We start from the raw sequence: 10,338 nt of genomic DNA, 5'->3' as shown, positions 1-10,338 counted from the left end.
ATAGTAAACGCGTAGTATTATGGAGAATATCGTTTGTAACACTTCTTTTTGTACAATGGGCAAGATTCTACAAAGCCTTAACATCAGTATCATCCAAATTGGGAGCTAGGCTTTTGCTTGTGCATCACATAAACGGACAAGAACTTGTCAACACAGCCCCAGAGAAACAAAGAAAGTTGCTCGTGCGTTTTGACATTGACACGGAAAGATCTTAAAATAGAAACCAGGCAAATCAGTGCAACAACAAAGAAAACCCTCTACACGCGCGTGATATATACGATTGAATTAGTGCAAATTGTTCGTATATGTGAACGGATTACGATTATGAACTTTCGCTGCTCGTGTCCAAATAATATGTTTGTTTATAAAGCGATGTTTGAACACAAACAAAGGCACCCCCACCACAGCGTCCTGTTATTACAATGAGGCCTGCGTGTACCCACATTTGTGCCATTTCTACTATCCATTAGTGAATGAAAATTATTGAAATTCTGAAATCAACATATATATTTTTTTCTGAACTGTTAATCATTTTTTTGAATGATGTCAAACCAGTGTTGAGGCTAATATTATGTTAATATAAACTCGCATAATTAGTGAATTTGCATATGCTGACACGACCATGACCTAGATGTCATGTCGACCTGTGAAATCTTTTGTTTACATTTTTCAATCAAACAATTTTATTTGCCATGGGACATTTTCCAATTTTTCGCTGGGGGTAATTTAACGACAGGCGAATATTCTCATCCAAAATTCAGATGTCACCTCTGTTTTCTAAAGACGCAAAGTGGACAACAATCCAACACGCTTTGTTGACAATGACAATGAGCATATACAATCAACACACCTGTAAACGTGATTTTTTCAGTATAACCTGATGCCATGTGACAAACTAATTTTGTGCTTTAAAGATAAAACAACACTGCAAGCTGAAACTGGCATGGTGGTACGACCTCGGAGCAATCAGTACGATAACTTAATCCCAACGTGATGCAAAACTGAAAAATGCCAGATGAATTCAACATACCGTTATCGGTGCATTCTAGGAGATTTATCCGCTTACATTTCTTCATATTTTTCATCCTCGCCCTCTCAAAATCGCTACACATCGAATGACAAATCAAGAAACCTGCCTACCTCAAGTATATTGTTCCATAGTAATCCATTGTATCTGTTCCCGCTTCCAGTGCTTCGAACACCTGAAAAGGACTTAAAGCTCCACACAGCGTACTTTCCTGACCTACGACTGGTTGTACTCAATGGTTAACGGTATCGACGATGATGACGACTGAAGACTTGTTCTGTGCTTCTTAAAGCTGCCTTGTGGTTGGCAGCCTTCCTCACATGTATCACAAAGGGTTTACATTTGATGAGTGATCGAGGCAGTTGCTACACTGCGTATTAATAGGTCAATTATTCCGATATTCAGTGCATTTTTTCAGTGGCTTGTGTAATACAGAATGCCATTGTTGTAACAATGGTAATCAACACGAGGAGACTATTTTTGTTAAGTATATCGAGTATTTATTTTATTGATTTTCCTATCTATATTTTATAAAATGGGATCCACATTTTAGTGAATTTATCTTAATACAATATTTGTATGACATAATGTAAGGTTGCACAAATATCTTATTTAAATAAAAAAATCTCATTTGTTATTGTTATTATTTTTATTATTATTATCATTTTTTTTAAATTTATTTATTTTATTATTATTATTTTTTTTTTTTTTTGGGGGGGGGTTGTTTCGTTTTAGTTGATATTATCTAATTTTTGTTGTTACCATCGTCGCTATTGTTATTGTTTTACCCATGCATATTCCATAGTAAGGTCACAGCATAAGGAGAAGGGCTGTAGACAATAACTGAAGCCAAAATAATCTAATAATTTTGCCTCTTTTTTCGTTATGGTTTCGTTATCTTTCTTGCTTGGTTGGGGTTTTTTTGTTTTGTTTTGTTTTCGTTTGTTTTTAAATGTTTATTTGGACATGGAAGGTGCAACCAAAAAATACTCCTGCCTTCAGCAAAAAGGCGATGAATAAGAATATCCAGTCTTTTATGGTTTATTGTGAAGCTATACCAGAACATTACAGGTTTTTTCAATACACTAGACATGCATTTCATCAAATTGTAAATATGTATAATACATATATGTAATTAATATATGTGTAAATTATGTCTAAATCTTCAAAGATTTTCACCTTTTAATCCTGAAGGAATAGCATTACATTGTTTAATTTGTTAGTCACATGATCATAACGTGTCCGAGTATTGAGAGGGGTACCTGTCATTACCCACCCGTTCCGAATATCCGGGTTACCAAGGTTAGCCTATACACATGCATATACATTATGCGGTAGTATACACATGTAAAGTCGGTATAGCTACGGTTGTCAAGTGAAAACACGCGAATACACACACCATACAAAACGAAATAGGAAAAGACGAATAGTAAAACTGTGTATAACAACAGTTCGCTTTCTTTTGCTGTATCCTTACGTTTTACATGAGCTGTGATCGCGAATCGCGAATTAGCACCAACCCCAACATAACAACCAAATTCACCTCATACTCCACGCTTCACCTACCCCCATATCCTATCCTTGAACGCACACCCAGACCCTTTTCCACCCCAGAACTAATCTACCATACTCCTCTCACACCCACCTTCCTGGGCACGTTGGGGTAGTCAAGTGGGTAAAGCGTTCGCTCGTCCGGCAGAAGATCGGGTTCGATTCCCACATAGGTAGTATGTGAAGCCCATTTCTGGTGTTCCCGCCATGATATTGCTGGGATACTGCTAAATGCGGCACAAAACCATACTCACTCAGTTACCGCCATAGACCGCGAGGCACACAGACATACCCATCAGCCCGTTTGTCTTACCCACCCAGTGTAGACGTATCCCCTACGCACAGACCGCTTCTCATCACCCGAGACATTTCCTAGACCACATTCCCCTCGCAGACTTTGGCCCTAACCTAAGTTTGTGTGGAATCGAACCCGGGTCTTCCGTGTGACCACAAGGCTACCCCAACCTTGTCTCATCCTGAACCCTTATTCAACCCAAGGATACGTTTTCCACCCACAAGACTCTTCCTGCCTACTGTACACTTCCCAGGACGGTCATATCCCCTTCAGTCAAGTCTTAGAACATGTGAAGATGCGAGTTAGAATTGGTCTTCAGCGACGCAGGCTTGTCATTGAAAGCGGCTAACGGGATGGGGTGGTCGGACTCGTTCGCTTTGCTGATCCAGTTTACATAGATACACGGTCATGATCACTGGATTGCCTGATTCAGGCTACTTGCAGACCGCCGTATTACTTGCAAACGCGAGAAATCTTTACACAACAAACAAAAACAACCCTGGGCACGTTTTGCCGTTATCAACCTGCCCCATTTTCAGGGTGTACCTTACTCCATTTATGTAGTCAAGTAAATGGTAGACTCGTCCGGACCAGACAAACCAATCACCGGTCGTCAACGAACGGATTCAAAGGTGGAATGAGCTGGTTGTTAACGCAAAAAAATGCATGGACAGAATAGTAAGGACCGGCGACGTCTTTGACAGCGGATGTTGGTGGAGAAGCGTACTCGCTAAAGCGTTCGCCGAACTCCGGTTCGATTCCCCACATGGGTGTTCCACACCGTAATTTTGAGGAATATTCTTAAAACAGTCCCCACCATACCACAGGACTGTTTTAGTCGCAAAAGATAGCAACTATCATAAAATGAATACTTTTGTAAAGGAAACACCGGCATTGCCGTGGTAGTCTTTGAGTTAATGTCCATTTGTTCACTCTAGTCACATCTATCGGTTTTTACAGCAAACACATATTAAAACTTTTGACGAAACAGTCTAAACAGTGATACAATTTTCGCAGTGGGCAGATATGATGTTGATCGGGTTTAACCTTGAGGAAATGTGAGACTTAAGCAAAAGTTTTAAAACTCATCTCTTTCTGAGCGTTTAATTTTTCAGATAGCCTAGATGTTAACTGTCTCATAATCGATTACGGTCCAACCATATTCTCTAAGTTTAAAAAATATTTCACCCTCGAGAAGATTATACATATTTTTCAATAAATCTTTTGTCAAAACTTCAAATAATGTAGCTTGGTGAAATTTGATCTTTTTCAGATATACCTTAATGGCATGTAACCGTCCCGAAAGCATAAATACCTTTCATCGATTTCTCTAATGCCCTAGGAACTAGTATTTCGTACTCAATTATCTTTTCAATTCCAAGGCACCTTAATATTTGATAAATTTTGTTTCGTATTGCAACCACTTCGGAAAGTGCAAACTTTAAATGAAATTCAGTTTTACCGCAGGTACTGAGATGTATTGAAATGTATGATTGTATATAGATAAATAAATCCATTAGTCTGATTAGTTTGATGCCATTTTCCTCCCATCGCTTACTGCTTCAGTCAAAACATTTTCTATTACGTATGGTTATATGTCTGTTATAGCTGCAGTAACGATCCATTACACAATGTGCGCTTTACGCTAAATCAGCCTGAGTGGCCATTTGAAATATTTTGTAATCAAAGCAAACCATCAAACATGGTGTACATATACTATCCACGCACGCACGCACGCACGCACGCACACATGCACGCACGTACACACGTACACACGCACACACACATGCGCAGACAGATACATCTAGACATTGCAATTCAATATAATCTCCTCTTTGGAACTGAAGCATCTTCTTGGTTCATCAGGCTAATCATTAATGATTAATTGATGTTGTTCATTACATGTTACAAGAGTGAGTTTAATTGCCAATTTAGCAATATTTCAGTAATATCACGGTTGGGGCGCCAGCAATGGGTTTCACCCATTGTACCCATGTGGGGAATCAAACCTAGGACCTCGGCGTGACGAGCACACGCTTTAGCCTCCAGGCAACCCCCACCGCCCGGCATGTTACTAGAAGCAGCAACCATACCGAGCAAAATAAAACTTGAAAATGGATTGGACTCCAAGCTTACAAACGTTATAACTGACTGAAAACACTGAAACATTTGAGACTCCAAACCAATCCACAACAGTTACTTTAATGCCTGTATAGGTCACCACTGAAAAATATTTCTTTGTTTTATCGACATTTACAGTCAACAAACAGTGACCAAAGCTGAAAAACACAAACAATAGCATTGGCATATCAAATTTCATTTTAAGTAGAAGTTGCATTTCAACATCGTAGTTTAAATATTGTGTTACATTTCTCACAATATTTCCGATTTCAGTTCAGAATGATGTTTTTGCTTGTGTTCACCTGTACCATTTCGTTCGTACATGATAATATTTCAACTTGACCGTAAGTGTCCGTCTGCTGGAGGCGCGTGGGTAGAGAGCACCTGTTATGGTTGGTATTGCAGATGAACGTTCCAAAGGCGTCTGGCCGCTTCACCCAACTTTGATTGAGCAGATAACATCTAATTACTGGCTGTTCAGGTCGAACAGTTGTCTAAAATAATGTATCTCGCTCCAAACGTGGAGCACAAGCGTGCGTGCAATCCCACTTCGTTACAGTTTGTCTGTCAACACACAGACTGGGCTATAAATGAAAACAACCGACAGGACGAACTTTCAAGGAACTATCACACATTTGTCAATGCACACCAACTCAATAATTTTAACCATCAATATTTGAATTTGTCTAATGATAGTAGCATATCAGATTCCGATCATTGTCGGTTCGATGTCCATAATAATGTTTTATATAGTTGCTTGTTAAATTTTACTCACACAACACTATTTTACAACTAACTGGCCAAATTTAGTGAGACGGCGACAATGAGTGGTGCATTCGTGCTTTATCACGTTTTCATTTAGACAATAAAATATGTTTAAACTCAAACTAGAGTTTCGTTGGAAAGCAATGATTCACAATTGACTGTCCAATGTTTCTGTAAAATGTTTACCAGGGGTTGTTGAAAGTCAGTCATGCAGCTATATTTTATCAAGGGTTGTTGGTTGAGTGTCGTGCAGGAAGCCATATTTTATCACTAGTAGTTATGTCAGTGATTCAACTATATGTGTCAACCATATATTATTAGTAACTGTTGCTAAATTTTACCAACCGTGTCGTAATATTTGTCAATGGTTCAATGTCAGTCTTGCAGACATATGTTGTTGTTTTTAGTTGTCATTTATGTCCCCGCTATTTTCTTTCTGCAGGTTTTCGCTTTTGAGACGTTTTGCTCAGAAAACATTATGTCCATGTGAAATATTTAAATGCAGTAAACACAAAGGTCCTTACTAATAGTGAATGGATACGTTCTCTCGAATTCAGCTTATATTCAATTTTCTGTCGTGAATTAATTGTTACTTTTTAACATAGAACTGACGTCGGGACGTTTGGATAACCAGCTGACGGAAGTGTTCACTCCTCGCTCTTAATTCCTAACTGTGCACTTAGAGAGAGCATATAATTTACTTAATTTCATATTTCAGTATGAATTAGCCAATAGGATTCTGTTCTGTTTTTGTTTGAAATGAAATGTCGTGTGTAGATATTTCAGAGTTCAAGATGGACGTCTGAAATTAAAGTGAAAATGTATTTTTTAGATTAAATATTGTTTATTTTTGTGAGCGACCCAAATTCAGCACGTTCTCAGCAGTGTCATGCACCACTGGTCAGCGTGCCTTTGATCAGTGGTTTCGGAGTGGATCTCACGTGGCAGACTACTAGTTTTCGAAGTACTCCATATGTAACGTGAGAGATGGCGAAGATCATTACATGATTAAAATGTGTAGTTCATTACATTCAGATCTTCGTGTTAATTAATCAGAGAGTAAACTTTGCAATTGTGGTGCTCAAGTGGAAGATGCAAGCCATATCCTTCTTAAATGTCCACCACTTCGTCAGCTGCCGTTTTGATCTGAAGCAAGACTTTGAACTATCAAATGTCCACTTAAACATTGATACCATTCTTTACGGCAACCCTGCTCTGCTATACAATATCAATGCAAATATCTTAAGTCAAGTGCATAAACACACTGTATGAAGCAAGCCCTTTCGTTATGTCCATTCATTTCGTCTATTCATCATTGTTCGTGTTTTTCTGATGGGAGCTGGGGATTGCACAGTTTATGCCGAATCCCTATCAACATTGAATAAAAAACTTTCAAACAAACTAAGATCAGACTCGAGGGTATCAGAGTGTGAAAAAAACCCTAATGCTCAGTTTCTGAATACACACGCACGCACGCACGCACGCACGCACGCACGCACGCACGCACACACACATACACACACACACACACACACACACACATACATACATACATACATACATACATACATACATACATACATATACATTAAACTCCAATACATACGCCTGTATGTAGAAATACCGGCTGCGCGTCACATGAGAGAAGTATCTACACGCTACCATAACGTAATACGTTTTTATTGCGTCGTAAAACAGCATTCGCTCATTTATCTCAAACAACCAGCACTCCTCAACGCGTCTAGAAATAGTGCACGCCTGAATGGCATGCACTCTTGAAAGACTTCTGGCATACCCGAGAACCATCCCAAATATCTGACACTGTGCGACCACCATCACACTTACGTATATAATTGCTGTCTATAGTAAGACCCCAAAGCTGCACGTCAATAGATCCCCACTATATAACACCATCTACGCTGTGACACAACTTATCAAAGAAAGTCGTATGAAAAGACGTACACAAAAGCGACGGAAGTCCTAGTCACAGTGGATGATCGTGTAATGGCCATGATACAGTCTGAGGGGAGTGTACGGGGTTGAATCTTAACAATGCACTCCCATGTACAAAGCGACCCGGTACTAATGTCCCTCCACTCCCTTTGTGAAATGTTTTGTGTGTACTCGGGGAGTAGTGGTTATTCCGTATGGACACTTCCTCCGTGTATTCTGGAAGAACTACATGCGCTAAGAGCATCGTCATTACACTCCATTCAGTAGTACACGTCAGAGGCTGGCGGCGGATGTGTAGCCTAGTGGTTAAGGCGTTCGCTCGTCACGCACAAAACCCGGGTTCGATTCCACACTGTGTACAATGTATGAAGGTCATTTCTGGGGTCCTCCGTCGCATAATTACTGGAATATTGCTACAAGCGGCGTAAAACCATACTCAGTCACATCCTAGGTTGAGAACGCATCTCCACTTCACGTGTATTCAGCGGCTAATGGTGGGACTATAATCGTACAATAATGGCTGAGTTCACGTTATTTGTGACATCCACAATACTCCAACCACAATGTGAATAGATAAAGTTATAAATTCATGATAACTTAGTTAAACCATAAAACGCCGGTCGACAAAGGACTGCAAAACAACTAGAATATAGCTTTCACGCAAGTAGCGTAATCGTGAAATATATTCTGCTTGGGTGAAAACTTAATGTAGTCGTGTTGCGTATACGTGTAATAGTGTGTTGTGCATTAGAGTATGAGAAAGTTGGGCTTAAAGCAGATTATTAGTCAGGATCCTCTTGTAATATGATTAAGGTCACAACCTTTCAGAATGATACATGGAACGTTTGTGTAGGACTTCGTCTCCACTGACTAAACAATGACTAGAAGATAACTACCGGTAGCTATTTTACATGTACCTCATGTTGGTTGTTTTGTTTTTAGCTAAATGATTGCCTTGCCTTGCATGTGTTTGTGCACAGGTGGGACGGGTTATGTTGACGAACTTGGTATCATCACAAGTTGATAGTGATTCAAAAACACACGTACTGTGGAATGATATTGCTGGAATATTGCAAAAAGCGGTGTAAAACCATGCTCGCTCGCTCACTCAAAAACACATGTACTGATGAAGTTGAGTACATGTTTTTGTCGCATTTGCTTGGATTTCAGGGTCGCCTGGCCTCTGGATTAATTATTACCTCATACATACATTGGTCAACTCTTTGTATTAGTCGTTGGTACCCGTTACTGTGACTTACTTGGTAATATTTAATACTGTTATTTATGATTCGTTAGTCCCTATTGTTCATTTCTGACCCCCATTTCTCAAAGCGATTAACAAACTCCTGAAGGTCCAGGGTAGAATAGGCCTTCAGCAACCCATGCTTGCCACTATGCTTGTCGTAAGAGGCGACAAATGGGATCGGGTGGTCATGCTCGCTGACCTGGTTGACACATGTCATCCGTTCCCAATTGCGCAGATCAATGCTCATGTTGTTGATCACTTGATTGTCGGGTCCAAACTCGATTATTTACAGACCGCCGTCATATAGCTGGAATATTGCTGAGTGCGGCGTAAAACTAAATTCATTCACTCGCAAAGCGATAGTAGCACTAAGATGATCGTAACTTCCATACTTTCACATAGCCTTAGGACAGTCGTAGCGGTAAGATATCTTTGTGACACGGAGCCCCGTTACTGCATAACACAGACCGGTGTTTATCACATATATATACACATAAAATACAACGAGGCATATCGCATATCTATGGAATATATAGTCTAGTGGACAATCGACTGACCATAAAAAGTCTTGGGCAGCTGAGATTTCAGTCATTCAGAACAAAAATGGTCCAACAACGTCCGTTGGAGAGTATGTTTTCAATGTTATTTTTTTAAAAGAGGAGGGTTGTTTTTTTTGTATTCTATTGTTGCTTTTATTTGTATCTTGTTTGTTTCGTTTTCGGTGCAATGATTCTATTTATCAGTTCTTTGTATTGGACAGTGACTTTGACTGTAATCGGAGGCTTGCCAGTTTGAAGATGGTGTCTGAGGTCACAGAAGAGTACAACATTGTTAAACAATACTTTCAATAAATGAACAACAACGAAATCAAACGCCTCAGGTTTATTGAAACTTTGTCATAATTTCACTACATAAGGGGTCCACCATACCATCGATAATAAGATTACTTCCGAATAAAACACAAACTGGCAGACCCGCGCTACTAGCTGAGTCACCATGGTCTACTGGTCCATCAAAAGAATGAGTGAGCGAGTATGGTTTTACGTCGTTGTTAACAATATTCAAGCAATATCACGACTGGGGGAACACCAGACATGGGTTCCACACATTGTCTCTATGAGAGGAATCGAACCTTGGTCTTCCGCGTAACGAGCTAACGGTTTACCCTACCGCCCCTTGTTGTCCCCCACACGAGGCAGAGGCACACGGCCGTTGTCCCACAAGAGGAGTCAACAGACACACGGACTTTCGGATGTCATGCGACGTTGTTTTGTAAACATGGCCGGACGTGACTGTCGCTGTCCGAGCAATTAACGCGGACAATTAGCAGTGGTTTGTCCAGAGACAAATGCTTTAGGACCTGAGGTATCAGATTAAAGG

General features: G+C 39.9%; 1 protein-coding gene across 1 annotated transcript in view; it reads left to right on the top strand.

Moving 5' to 3' along the window:
* Window positions 1–10,338, top strand: part of LOC137258796 (crystal protein-like) — a 179,308-nt gene that overhangs the window by 70,373 nt on the left and 98,597 nt on the right. The window lies entirely within an intron of this gene.

The sequence above is a fragment of the Haliotis asinina genome, chromosome 12 (genome assembly GCF_037392515.1).
Source record: "Haliotis asinina isolate JCU_RB_2024 chromosome 12, JCU_Hal_asi_v2, whole genome shotgun sequence".
Taxonomy (NCBI): domain Eukaryota; kingdom Metazoa; phylum Mollusca; class Gastropoda; order Lepetellida; family Haliotidae; genus Haliotis; species Haliotis asinina.
The sequence above is the reverse complement of the archived record's forward strand: the minus strand, read 5'-3'. Positions and strand labels throughout refer to the sequence as shown.